This window comes from Hyla sarda, chromosome 5 (assembly GCF_029499605.1).
Source record: "Hyla sarda isolate aHylSar1 chromosome 5, aHylSar1.hap1, whole genome shotgun sequence".
In the NCBI taxonomy this organism is placed as follows: Eukaryota; Metazoa; Chordata; class Amphibia; order Anura; family Hylidae; genus Hyla; species Hyla sarda.
Genome location: NC_079193.1, coordinates 92,606,494 through 92,621,634, shown reverse-complemented (window position 1 = coordinate 92,621,634; position 15,141 = coordinate 92,606,494). Strand labels below are relative to the sequence as shown.

The window sequence follows — 15,141 nt, the reverse complement described above, 5'->3', positions numbered from 1 at the left end:
TCATTACTGTAACAGGGTCATGTGGTCACACTATTGTGTCAAAGGAAGTGGAAACTACAAGACCTTACCTATCAGATCTCTTCCTGCTCCTCATCCAGCTCTGTATGTTCACTGAGGCTGTGTTGACACTTTGCATTTTTTCTGAGTTTTTTCTGGGATTTTCCAGAAATCGATAAAATGGCAATTTTTTTCTGGGATTGCACAAATTGCTGTAAAAAATTATAGGGATTGACAGATATCGATTTTTTTTTATTTTTTAGGGACGATACTCTGTGGAGGTTAGGGCCGATAACTTATACCAATATTCCGGTATAAGTTATTGGCTACTTCCCCCACCGCCCCGCCCACCCCCCCCCCCCCCCCGTCGACACCGCTGCAGATCATTGATTTAAAGCGGGCGCTTTTGCCGTGCCAGAGACTGCCGCCGCCACCCGCTTCTCTCCCACTGCCTGTCCTGGGGTCCTCCTGAGTCCTGACACCGCCGCACCACCCCGGCCACAGACCACCGCCGCCGCTGCCCCATTGCCTCCCCATCCCCAGTTTTATAATTACCTGTTCCCGGGGTCCGCGGTCCGCACTACTTCTGGCTCCGGCGGCGTCCTCCTGAGCTTTCACTGTGCAGTGGTGTTACTCGTCATTGCGCAGCACGCTGCAGGAGCCAGAAGTAGCCCGGGCCCTGGGAACAGGTTATTATAAAACCGGGGATGGAGGAGGCAATGGGGCAGCGTCGGCGGTGGTCTCTGGCCAGGGGGGGTGCGGCGCGGTGGGGGTGCGGCATGGCGCGGTGGTGGTGGGGGGGTGCGGTGGTGGTGGGTGCGGTGCGGGGGGTGGGGCATTATCGGATTATCGGCAAGGTAATTGCTGATACTGATAACGTCCAAAATCGTGAATATCGGCCGATAATATCGGCCAAACCGATAATCGGTCTATCCTTAAAAAATTATAATTTTGATATAATTATAATCACAATTTTGAAAAATGACATCGCCAAAGGGTGGTAAAAACGTAGAATGTAAATCTTTGAATAAATCTTCTGTTTCCAGTGTGTCTGTATGATGTGTCGTTGCTGAGATATAGTTAAATATTCATATGTAAATTAGGTTCTTTGGTGCACTGGAGGTGTTCCCTAGCCCCTTTTGTGCACTTGTACTCCTGCCCAGCTGGTCCCAAACAATGCCCCCTTTGTAAATATTCATAACTTCTCCCTACCATCACATAGCTGCTCTGGGTCAGTTTTCGGAAGCTGATGCGCTCTCCGCCTTTTGGGTGTATTGAGGAGGCGGCACATGTGCATGGATGCTCAGGGCCAGCTGAGCTGGAGATTTCACAGTGTTCGTGTAGGATCTCAGCTTGGAGCGGCCATTTTCTTGTGGGGAGTTTTTACGATTTAGAAAGAGAGCATTGTTTACTTTTTATTTAGTTTACATTTTTTTTTCCCAGGGGACTTTTATAAGCAATTATGACGATATATGCAAAATAAGTGGGAGCTCGACATAAAACAGTGTAAGCCTAATCGAGGATACTGCGTTACACTTACCCATGTGCCAAATAGATGCAAAATTGGAAAAAGAAGATGAGGCAGTCCTGCTAGGCTAGGAGTATAATAGAATAAGTAAGAAAAAATAGAGAGTTGTGTCTAAAATATAAAATCACATTTATTAAAGATATAATACAATGTGAGGTCTTTGCTTCAGACTACTCACGCTAGTAAAGCTATAGTTTGCAATGCGGCAGTCTCAGTTTATATAAGGTATCTTGGCCTTGTAAATAATCCAATGTGTGCTTTTGGTAGTGCTGGAGACTCGATTGTGAGCCCACTCAGCTTTAGTAAGGCTGCTGAATTGTGGATAACCACGCTGTAAATGAGCCCTCTATACCCCGATGGCACGGGGACAGTATGCAAGAGGGAAATAAACGTCCGGCACTTCGTGCCTCTTACCAGATCTAGCGATTTACAGTCACATGCGCATAGTGTGTCCTTTTGTCCCATTCAACATACTAAGTGCACTAATATTTTTATTGCCAATTTTAATGTCAATTTTTTTATGCAAACTATAGCTTTACTAGCGTGAGTAGTCTGAAGCAAAGGCCTCACATTGTATTATATCTTTAATAAATGTGATTTTATATTTTAGACACAACGCACTTTATTTTTTTCTTACTTATTCTATCATACTCCTAGCCTAGCAGGACTGCCTCATCTTCTTTTTCCAATTATAAAAATAGCATATACTGATCAATGCGATCATTGATCATTTAGATTGGGTCTCTGCTGGTATAGCCCGCCTGAAGCATACTTTATCAGCAGAATTGCTATGGCAGACACGGAGGCCTTAGTAACTGATTGGTACCCCCAATCAGGTTGCAGGGATGCCGGTCAGGCACCTGAAAGGAGCAGCACCAGTTATTTAGCCTTTTATATGCCGCAATCGCTATTTATCATACCATTTAAGGGGTTAAATGACCAACATGATCACTGATGTCGGTCATTGAGGGTGATTGCACCCACTATCTATGAATCGAGCTCAGCTTTTGAGCTTACTTCATTGACTGTTTGACCATATCTACAATAGGTCATATTCTGATGAGACCGTCCATTTTACCACTCTGTTTATATACAGATTTCTAATATATTGTGTATATTGTCTGCAAATCAGGTCCTCCTTTTAAATAACGCTTTCTTACTATCTTGTGAACAGTCGCTCGTAATGAAGTGATACTTTAAGCAGTTAGTTACATACATTTCTAGACCTTGAGAGGAAACTGCTTACACTCTTGTATCTATTAAAATGAAGCCAACATGTCCCTTTCTGCTCAGAAATAGTTTTGAAGTGTCCGTGCAATAAAAAGGAAAAGAAAGGATGGTTTCTGCAGGTAACCACTTGTAGTTTTCTTTGATACTCTTTTCACTTCAAAGTCTTCGAGTGTACTGAAGCAACAGCTCTTGAGAACATTACATTCCATCGTTCTCAAAGAAGTCCGTGTCTACATCTTATCTGTCTGCTATCTTATTTTTCACTTTATACTTCATAGCATACTTACACATGATTTTGAAGAAAGAAAACCCATATGTCAGGTAAATAGTGTAGGTCCTAGCACAAGTACCTGGAAATGTTGTAATCATTACGATTTTTGGTGCAAGAAATAAATGGATGCTATCATTTAATTATCTGTTATGTAGGGGGAAATATTCAGCAGGGCTTTACTATGTTCTTTTACATCAGACACAAGTTTTATCAGATCATTGTAAAATCACTGTTGTAACCTTGTACCTGGCATAGGTTTAACCCTTCATTCCCACACAAAGACTCCAACGTACTGATCTAAAAAATCATTGCCTCTCACAAATGGTGGGCATGTCCGTCTTTTTTGGGCGAGATGATAGACGTAATCTACAAATTGTTGGACGTTCAGCTACTTAATAGGCCGACCCCTTTACTTCTATTATCCCCAACTCCCTAAAATCCCACGCCAACTCATTGCTTAGCTGTTTCCTTTCAGCAGCTGGATCTGTTAACCTGCACGTCCTCCCACCATTTCGGAATGATTTTGCAAGATCTCACATATACACCAATTTTTTTTGACCGCCAATCAATTTATCCAGGCACACTTGACACCAGTTACCAAACCTTGTCATCATGTATAATGACTTACATATGGTTACTAGCATTAACAATATAACCTTTCGCCTGCTATATTCACTTTCTACCTCTGCTTTATTGTATAAATAAATACTATAAGTACATAATCTTGTACACTTGCTTCATCAGCCATATTTCTTATCTTCACGATATGTTCAGTTTGATTCTCTTGATCCCATCCCTTCTTTCCCTTTTTTGCTTTCTGTCTCCACCCCCTCCCTTCAGTCCAAGACTGGAAGCCATCTTTCTTAACCGCTTCTGGTATCCTGAAGCGGTGGCCAACATACCTGTTCCATGTACCTCTATGGGAAAGTCGAAGATACATGAGCAGTATCTTTATCTCCTGTTCTCCAATAAAGATGCATGGTGGGGCATATTGGCCACCGCTTCGTGCCATGGTTGACAGTAATCCATGCTAGTAGCAATTCGTGCGTAGGTCGCTCTGTGAATGAGGAGAGCCTGGGTTCCAAACAGGAAATCACAGGGGGTCCCAGTGGTCGGACCACCCTCCTCGATCAGACACTTATTACCTATCCTGTGGATAGGAGAATAAGTACTTATGTACTTGAGTTCCCCTGAAGCTTATGTGCATGAGTATGCCATGGCTTTTGAGAGATAGAAATACTCCCACTGCTACACACACTCTAGATGTAACACTTCAGACTCGCAGTGGCTCCTGAAAGTGCCTCTGAGAAGGAATGGCCCTGCACAGGCTTCTGATTGGGCCTACACAAGATTAAATATATCCTGCTTGGCAACTTTGAGGATAGTTGAAACTTTGGTGGGTTATAGTGGAATTAGATTTAAGGTCTGAACAAATGCTTTGTTAACCACTTACAGCCAACCAACATAAAATGCTCGGCTGGTCAAAAGTGACTTTGCATAGGCTTTCCTGAACATCCTTACAAAGTCTGCAGCAGTATGGGATGTCTCAGGAAGCCCCTTAAAGAGGTACTCTACTGCTAGACATCTTACACCCCATCCAAAGGATAGGGGATAGGATGTCTGATCGCGGGCGTCCTGATGCTGGGGCCCCCACAATCTCCCGCAGCACCCAACTTTATAAACAAACGCCGGGTTCTTGTGGAAGTGGTCGTGATGTGACGGCTACGCCCCTCGTAATGTTACACCACGTCCCCTCCATTCATGTCTATGGGAGGGGGCGTGTCGCACGAGGGGCATGGCCTTGACATCATGATCACGGCCTCCGGTTCTGAGCGTTTTGGACAAAATGTTTAGAACCTGGAGCAACAGAGTACCCCTTTAAAGAAACTCCAAGGCTCTGGGTCCACTAAAATGGGTGCTGTTCTTACCAAACTTAAATAGTGATCTTTTATTCTGGAACACAGAGAAAGGACCCTCTCTGAGGAGTCCATACATAGGGCTTATACACAGGGGTTGTGGTTGTGAGAAAACCTCCTCGACCTCAAGGGAAAAAATATATATTTCTTAATCATAAGACTGTACGTTATGAACCGTTAAGAGGAATATAATACCGTAGAAATCTGAGAAAATAATATGGTTGGTCTAATGCTTGTTGTTTGTAAATTAAGTTCTTCTCTCCTGTTTAATTATATTCCAGTAGGTTTTTATGACAATATTAGTCATTAGAAAATATTTTACACTGACACCTAACAGTTTCCTATCAAGTATGAATAATAACGAGTAGTGTCAGAAGCTTTGGAGAATGTGGAATATTTTTGTAATGTTACCCTATCATCAAGCTGTGAGGATTTTATGTAATGTAAGAATAGGATTGTACATCTCTTTGATGAATCTACTTAAAGACATAAAAGATTCTGATGGATATATCTGTGGCCTGGAACCTTGCAATAAAAAAACAACTTTCAAGTAAATTGATGGTTTGATATTTTGTGTCGCACTATTAGAAATATAATAAAATGTAAAGATGAATAGTTAGTAATTCAGTACAACACTTAGTATCTTTAATACGCAAAAGAGGACACCCAAAAAACAGTTGCATGAATAAAACATTATTCTAGAAAAATGGATACAAGTGTCAAGCCCTTAAATTGCAATTGGAATGGGATTATTTGCTTTGGGAGATGATTGTATTTTTTATTTTTAGGGTTTATTATGTGAACATATTCAATGGTATGCTATTAAAAGCTTTATTTGCTTTAAAGGAAATCTGTCATTAGTATCACCCGTACTAACCTGTCATACAGGCTTGTAGTGCGGGTGATACTGTTCAAAATGATACTGACCGCATCTTGATCCGTCGTTCCATTCCGCCGTAATTCTTCTTTTTCTGTATATGCAAATTAGTTGCTTGGGGCATGGGCGGAGCTATGAGGCGGCATATGGCTGAGCTTTATTCCAGTGTCCTGGCATGCCTGAACGCCGCTTCCGGGTGTACCCAGGGAGCGGCACATGAGCTGAACAATAACGTACACTGAGCAAGCAGGGAGGGGGATTATGAAGATGGAGGAGCTGGGCGAAGATGACATCACAGTGCCGGGAGCAGGGTTTGTAGCTCCGCCCGTGCCCCAAGCAATTCATTTGCATATACAGAAAAAGAAGAATTACGGCTGAACAAGATCAAGATGCGGTAAGTATTATTTTGATCAGTATCACCCACATTACAAGCCTAGAAAGGTCCCTTTATAATAATTTGTTCTCAGAGTGTTCCCCTGCTAGGACCCCCAGTGATCAGCTGTAATCTATGGGAGAACCTGGCTGTAAGTGTTCAGAAACTCTGTACTGCCACCACTACAGAAATTAAGTACAGTGGTCCCTCAACATACGATGGTAATCCATTCCAAGTGGACCATCGTTTGTTGAAACCATCGTATGTTGAGGGATCCGTGCAATGTAAAGTATTGGACAGTGGTCTACAACCTGCGGACCTCCAGATGTTGCAAAACTACGACACCCAGCATGCCTGGACAGCCAACGGCTGTCCGGGCATGCTGGGAGTTGTAGTTTTGCAACATCTGGAGGTCCGCAGGTTGAAGACCACTGGTATTGGAGGTTGTACTCACGTGTCCCCGGCGCTCTGGACCGTCACCGCTGCCCTGGATGATGCCCTCCATAGCTGTCGCCGCGTCCCAGGGGTGTCCCTGACACTCCGGCAAGGCCTCTGCTTCCCTGGCATCCTCGTTCTCCATCGCCGCCATCACGTCGTTATGCACGCCGCTCCTATTGGATGACGGGACGGCGTGTGCAGCGATGTGATGACGACGATGGAGAGCGCCAACCATGCAGGGGATCCCGAAGAGGACGCCCCGGACCCCCAAGGACCGGTAAGTGATCGTCACCGGACCACACGGGGCACCGTAAACTGCTATCCAGTGGCAGCTGAAGCAGTCTGTGCTGCCGGATAGCCGTTTATGCGATGGCCCCGACATACAAAAGCATCGTATGTTGATGCTGACTTCAACATGTGATGGCCTCTGAGAGGCCATCGTATGTTGAAATGATCGTATGTCGGGGCCATCGTAGGTCGGGGGGTTACTGTATTACACAGTGCTCATTCAATCAGTGGGTTGTATGTGTGGGACAGGTCCTCAATAATGAGAGACGCCTTTTGTACCCTCTTTCCTCTCTGTCCAAACAATGAGAATCCTGAAAGCAAGTTGAAAAGTAAATGATTCTTGGTTGCTGTATCTGATTCCGCACAACTTAGATTGTATAAGTGACCTAGGAGAAGGTTCAGTAGACATGGTTTGCCTGTTTGCCAACGCCACAACAACATGCAATAGTGTTGATATTCCTAGATGTGTCTGTAACATGTAAAAATGTTTCATTGTTCCAAATGGGCAAAAGAAATTCAACTGCAAAGAAAGAATCGTCTGCCTCTCCAGCTTCACAAACCTGTTGTAGCCAGGACTTCTAAAGAGAGGGGTTTAGGGGTAGCGCACTCTGACAATCTGAGTCAACAGTGCCGACAGGCAGTATGGAAAGCAATTTGAATGCATGGCTGCATAGTTGGAGGTATAACATGCAGGAAAAAGGAGACTGTGATCCCACAACTGCATTCAGTTCACCTTCAAAAAGATATTGATCATAAAATAGAACAGGTCCACAGACTCTCTACAAAGAGGATAGAAGGTCTTAAAGGGGTACTCCCCTGGAAAACATTTTTTTTTTATCAACTGAGGACAGAAAGTTAAACAGATTTGTGAATTACTTCTATTAAAAAATCTTAATCCTTCCAGTACTTATCAGTTGTATGCCCCACTGGAAGTTCTTTTATTTTTGAATTTCCTTTCTGTCTGACCACAGTGCTTTCTGCTGACAACTCTGTCCATTTTAGGAACTGTCCAGAGTAGGAGCAAATCCACATAGCAAACCTATCCTGTTCCGGACAGTTCCTTAAATGGACAAAGGTGTCGGCAGAAAGCACTGTGGTCAGGAAAAAAAAGAAAAGAACTTCCTGTAAAGCATACAACAACTGAAAAGTACAGGAAGGGTTAAGATTTTTTAATAGAAGTAATTTACAAATCTGTTTAACTTTTTGCCACCAGTTGATTTAAAAAAAAAAAAAAAAAAAAAAAAGTTTTTCCAGATGAGTACCACTTTAACCCCTTAAGGACGCAGGACGTAAATGTACGTCCTGGTGCGGTGGTACTTAACGCACCAGGACGTGTCATGCGCGGCTGATCCCGGCTGCTGATCGCAGCCAGGGACCCGCCGGCAATGGCCGACGCCCGCGATCTCGCCATTAACCCCTCAGGTGCCGGGATCAATACAGATCCCGGCATCTGCGGCAGTGCGCGATTTGAATGAATGATCGGATTGCCCGCAGCGTTGCTGCGGGGATCTGATCATTCAGGACGCCGCACGGAGGTCCCCTTTCCTTCCTCCGTCCAGCTCCCGGCGTCTCCTGCTCTGGTCTGTGATCGAGCAGACCAGAGCAGAAGATGACTGATAATACTGATCTGTTCTATGTCCTATACATAGAACAGATCAGTATTAGCAATCATGGTATTGCTATGAATAGTCCCCTATGGGGACTATTCAAGTGTAAAAAAAATGTAAAAGTAAAAAAAATGAAAAATCCCCTCCCCCAATAAAAAAGTTAAACGTCCGTTTTTTTCCTATTTTACCCCCAAAAAGCGTAAAAAAATTTTTTTTAGACATATTTGGTATCGCCGCGTGCGTAAATGTCCGAACTATTAAAATAAAATGTTAATGATCCCGTACGGTGAATGGCGTGAACGAAAAAAAAAAAAAAAGTCAAAAATTCCTACTTTTTTAATACATTTTATTTAAAAAAAAAACTATAAAAATGTATTAAGTTTTTTATATGCAAATGTGGTATAAAAAAAAAAGTACAGATCAGGGCGCTAAAAATGAGCCCCCATACCGCCGCTTATACGGAAAAATAAAAAAGTTAGAGGTCATCAAAATAAAGGAATTATAAACGTACTAATTTGGTTAAAAAGTTTGTGATTTTTTTTAAGCGCAACAATAATATAAAAGTATATAATAATGGGTATCATTTTAATCGTATTGACCCTCAGAATAAAGAACACACGTAATTTTTACCATAAATTGTACGGCGTGAAAACGAAACCTTCCAATATTAGCAAAATTGCGTTTTTCGTTTTAATTTCCCCACAAAAATAGTGTTTTTTGGTTGCGCCATACATTTTATGATATAATGAGTGATGTCATTACAAAGGACAACTGGTCGCGCAAAAAACAAGCCCTCATACTAGTCTGTGGATGAAAATATAAGAGTTATGATTTTTAGAAGGCGAGGAGAAAAAAACGAAAACGTAAAAATTAAATTCGCTGAGTCCTTTAGGCCAAAATGGGCTGAGTCCTTAAGGGGTTAAGCATAACACATATCAAGAGAAACTTAATGGGCACCTATGTCTTCAATAAACTTCTAACATGTCAGAAAGTTTTGTATTGTGGGGTCCAGAGTGTGGGGACCATTCTCTGCTCCCATAAAGGAATGGGAAGCAGTGCTCAGTTGAATGCGACAAAAAATATACAATTTTATTTTACAAATGTATATTACAAATATACATAATATGGGATTATTTACATTATATGAAAAGTTTTTGCTAACTACAAGTACACTTTAAATGTTGCACATTAAAGGGGTACTCCGCCTCTAGACATCTTATCCCCTATCCAAAGGATAGGGCATAAGATGTCAGATCGCCTGGGTCCCGCTGCTGGAGACCCCGGGGATTGCTGCTGCAGCACCCCGCTATCATTACTGCGCAGAGCGAGATCGCTCTGAATGTAATGACGGGCAATACAGGGGCCGGAGCATCGTTATGTCACAGCTCCGCCCCTCGTGACGTCACTGTCTGCCCCGTCAATACAAGTCTATGGGAGGGGGCGTGGCGGTCGGCACGCCCCCTGCCATAGACTTGCATTAAGGGGACGGGCCGTGATGTCATGAGGGGCGGAGCCATGATGTCACACTGCTCCGGCCCCTGTATCGCCCGTCATTACGCACAGAGCGAACTCGCTCTGTGCAGTAATGATAGCGGGGTGCTGCAGCAGCAATCCCCGGGGTCTCCAGCAGCGGGACCGCGGCGATCTAACATCTTATCCCCTATACTTTGGATAGGGGATAAGATGCCAGGGGCTAGGTACCCCTTTAAATGATGTGCGTTGGTACCACAAGTGACAGCCAGTGGCCAAAGTACTCTGTCAACCCCAGAACCAGACATTATGAAGAGTGTCTGTTGTCCTAAGTTTTCATTGGACATTTTGGGAGTTGTGTAGAATGTAGAAAGCCTGAGGTAAGTTCACCCTCCCGGGAAATTAGTTGGGTGAGGTTTTGAACATAAGCTGGAGAGAAGAGAAGCGCAAAATAATCTTTTTTTTGTGGATCTTTGCAAACATGCCTCACACCCGTCTTTAATAAAGCCTTGCTTGTAACTATTGGACATCTGTTTAGCTATGAACCAGTTTGTCATTTGAAGAACAGTGTTTTTAGGTAGGAATTGAGTGAGCCAAACACATAAATAAACATATTCATCTGGAATAGGGAAATCTGTTAATTCCACTTCATCTACCAGTTGTTAACTGGTCTCACATATGACTGATGCCGATATAGTTTTAGCATTATGTGCTTATTCAGAATATAGCAAGAGTCTGAGGAGAAACAGTTAATTCATTTCTTAATGTTTTTCTCCAGTTTATTAAAAAAAAAAAAACTCCTAGAAATATACATTTGGAAGCAAAAGGCATACTTGTAATATCATCAAAGTTTGGATTGTTCTTTCCATATGATTAGAGTTTCTTAAAGCTGAAAAATGTGTTATGCTTTGCAACAAACAGATGCTGCTCTAACAATGCAATACATTATGTACCAAAAATGATCTCTGTTTTAATCATAGATGCTGATTTAATGAGATAAGACTCGCTTACATCAAAAATGGATTTTGGATGTGATTTTAGTTTCGGTATATTTCCTCTACATAATTAATAGAAATATGGTACAAGCAGGCTGGAAAGTGCATTGTTGTATTATTTTAGTTCTATTGTGGATTTTAGATATACTTGAGTTGTTTAGCACAGTGTTCACAGGTTTTGTGACTTGTATAACCCCCAAAACCTGATATTTAAATAAATTATCAAACATCATCATGTACAATTTAACCTGCTTTTAATCTTTATTCAGCTACCCTCAAACTCAACTGTTTAACTGCCTCATGCCTGGACCCGAGTCATAATGAAAGTTATATACAAACCTGAAATATAAACATCAGTAATTTTGTTCGCACAGTTTCTGTGCAAGAAAGACTTTTTAACTATTTTTTTTTTTAGCTATTATAAATATAATATATACTTTATACATTGCAGACATTTCCCTTATAGACTGAAGGTGACAGTAGAGATGAAGGCAAAACCTTATCTGTATGTATAGGGTTGTGTTCCTGTCTTGTTTAGGCCTCCAACAGTACCATGGAGATGTGAATAAATCACCAATCCTTGAATGCTAATGAGAGGACTCTGCTCATTATATCCCAGTCTATACAGCAAAGCTGGCAAGTGAAGGAAATTCAAGCCTCTTTAGATTTAAGATTGATGAAAAGTTATCATATAGAAAAAAAAGCAATACCAACACATTTATCAAAATGTTTTTTTTTTAACTAAAAACCTGAATGAAAAAAACATGTAATTTTCTGATGATACCTTTCCATAAAGCTGGCTACACACATGATTAAACACTAGACTAGAGGCAGCCAAACCTGTCTGTGCGGACAGTCTGGCAGTTTGAGAAAACAGCAATCTGTCATATTGGGTTCTGATATGAGAGAGAAGGAAATGTGCCTAAGAGAGTTAGGCATCAGTAAGAAGTGTGTGGTATGGATGTCTGGAAGAAACCAAACATTTAAAGGATGTGTCTATCTTTAAATACCAGTTCACAGAAGGCATTAAACAAGTACCATGAGAAAGACTTATCCCTCATCCAAAAGATAGGGGATAAGTTTTAGATCACGGGGGTCCGACTGCTGGGATCACCTGCATTCTCCTTTTACGTGGCCCTGCTTCCACCTGGGAGTGACATATCGCGGCCTCCACACGAAGCTGGGGCCGCCTTGCCCCCTCCATATATCTCTATGGGAGTGCCGGAGATGGCCTAATGGCTCTCCCATAGAGGTATATATGCGGGGGGTCATGACCCCCTGCCATCCCGCATCTATGCCCTATCCTTTGTACATTTCATGATTACATCCAGTTATTATAGTCCAGAGCTGCAGTCACAATTCTTTTGGTTGTGAATGAAAACAGAAGACAAGCTTGATGTCAGAGGAATCAAGGGCAGTTGAGAGTTAATTTGTCCTACAGCATATCACTTTACATTCCTTTCTCCAAAGATTACACTTATTACCAATCACAGGATAAGATGTGTCTGATCACTGGGGATCAAACCACTGGGACCCATACTGATTTTGAACTAATAACTTTGAATCTAGAGATAACCACCTTTTAATACAAAGTTTAACCACCTTTAATAATATGTGACCCTGTTACAGTTTTATATAAAATAACCTGTTTAGGTAATATTGCCACAGTGTTACAGTTAGGGAACTGCTAGTAACTCTGGTCCATTATCCAGCATATACTGTTTCACTATAGGACATTAAAGTGCTTTTGAGCCTCGCAAAATGACAGCATACATTAGGAAACGGACCAAACACAGTCACAAGTAGTGTTCAATGGATCCTGATGCTTACGCCCTCTTATACATCTGCATACTCATCTAGTGACATAAACCACGAGCATTGACTTCTTTTCAGAGGTACAAACTAACTCTGTTGACACAAAAACATACTATAGTATTTGTCGGCATTATGTTCTCCTGGTATGTGGACTTATCCCTGTTAATTTAAAGATTTGAACATGGCTTTAAAGATTTTCTGTAGAACTTTTTACTTTTTTAACTTGTTTGGTAGTTGTTCTGCATCAGATTGTGGTTAGATTCTACTTCCATCCACCAACATGAATTTTTACACTGATAGATATTAGGGATCGACCGATTATCGGTATGGCTGATAATCACGATTTTGGGCATTATCGGTATCGGCAATTACCTTGCCGATAATGCCCCGCACCGCCCCCACCGCACCGCGAAAGGCCCCCCCCCCCCCCGCCCCGCCCCACCGCACCGCGTCGCACCCCCCACCGCACCGCCCCGGCCCCATTGCCTCCCCCATCCCCGGTTTTATAATTACCTGTTCCCGGGGCCCACGCTTCTTCTCGCTCCTGCTGCGTCCTGCGTTACGCTGTGCGCAGGGACGTGCGCGACGTGACGTCACCGTCAGTGCGCACAGTGACAGTTCAGGAGGACGCCACCGGAGCCAGATGTAGAGTGGACCCCGGGATCGGCGGGTCGGGGTGGCGGTGGCGGTGATAGGTCTCAGGACTCCCGGACAGGCAGGGGGGAGAGAAGCGGGTGGCGGCACAAAAAGCCACTGCAGTGCATTCATTTAAAGCGCCCGCTTTAAATCAATGATCTGCAGCGGTGTCGCGGGGGGATAAATAGCCGATAACTTATACCGGAATATCGGTATAAGTTATCGGCTATCGGCCCTAACCTCCACCGATTATCGGTATCGGCCCTAAAAAAACGATATCGGTCGATCCCTAATAGATATAATAAACTGCAATAAAGCAATACAATTATTTAAGTTTGTTGTATAAGCAATAAAGCAATAGTATGATCAAGTGGAACTAAAATATTTTTTGAGGGTTAAATTTTTTTTTTTAAAGTACACCTAACTGACATTGCTGAATCTAACTTCTAAACTATATTAGAAAAGAACAAGAGGTGCTTTCTTGTGTGATACCTTCATTACCAAGAGGATAAGAACAGGTGAACCAATGACCGACTCACCTAAGCAGGTTGTGCTAATCCCGGCGCTACCAAATGATTAGGCGTACTATATCAACATGTAAATGGTTTAACAAAAGAATAAATGTACAATGCGTTTTGAAGCCGATCCAGCCTCAATACTATTAAAGGGGTACTCCACGGGAAACTTTTTTTTTTTTTTTTTTAAATCAACTGATGACAGAACTTTAAACAGATTTGTAAATTACTTCTATTAAAAAAATCTTAATCCTTCTAGTACTTATAGGCTTCTGTATGCTCCACAGGAAGTTCTTTTCATTTTGAATTTCCTTTCTGTCTGACCACAGTGCTCGCTGCTGACACCTCTGCCTGTATCAAGAACTGTCCAGAGCAGGAGTGGTTTGCTGTGGCGATTTTCTCCTACTCTGGACAGTTCCTAAAATGGACAGAGGTGTCAGCAGAGAGCACTGTGGTCAGACAGAAAGGAAATTTAAAAAGAAAATAACTTCTTGTGGAGCATACAGAAGCCTATAAGTACTAGAAGGATTAAGATTTTTTAATAGAAGTAATTTACAAATCTGTTTAACTTTCTGGCACCAGCGGAGTACCCCTTTAAGCATATCAGGTATGTATGTGGAGTACCCCTTTAAGCATATCAGGTATGTATGTGGAGTACCCCTTTAAGCATATCAGGTATGTATGTGTGTGTGTATATATATATATATATATATCTCCATATCCCTCGGACTGTCACGTGACCGGAAATCGGAAAATAAAAATATACATAAGACTAAAATAAAAACATAATTGTAAGGTTAGCAGCATAATGTGAGACCGCACTTAATAATTAACAGCACGATCAAAAACCGCAACGAAATAGTAACAAAATTATAAGATTGACAACGTAATATAAAAACCGCACTCCATAGTTAGTGGCATAATCAAAACTGAACTATATAGTTATCATTTATTTTAACAGTAGATTTTATGTTAACAATAGATTATGTCATTGTCAAGTACAATATAAAACAAGCTCTTATAAAGGTCTGTAGGTAGAACATTGAAAGACTTTTGGCTATTAAAAGGTGAGGAGAAAAAAGGAAAATGCAAAAATAAAACGACTCTGCATCCTTAAAGTGTACCTTTCACTTAAAATAAATAAATAAATTCGCGGATCCTAGAGGCTACACAAAAGTTCAGACC

The 15,141-nt window shown here is 42.0% G+C and overlaps 1 protein-coding gene across 6 annotated transcripts in view; it reads left to right on the top strand.

The window, feature by feature from the left end:
• TBC1D5 (TBC1 domain family member 5) overlaps nt 1–15,141 on the top strand; it is a 645,101-nt gene that overhangs the window by 50,463 nt on the left and 579,497 nt on the right. The window lies entirely within an intron of this gene.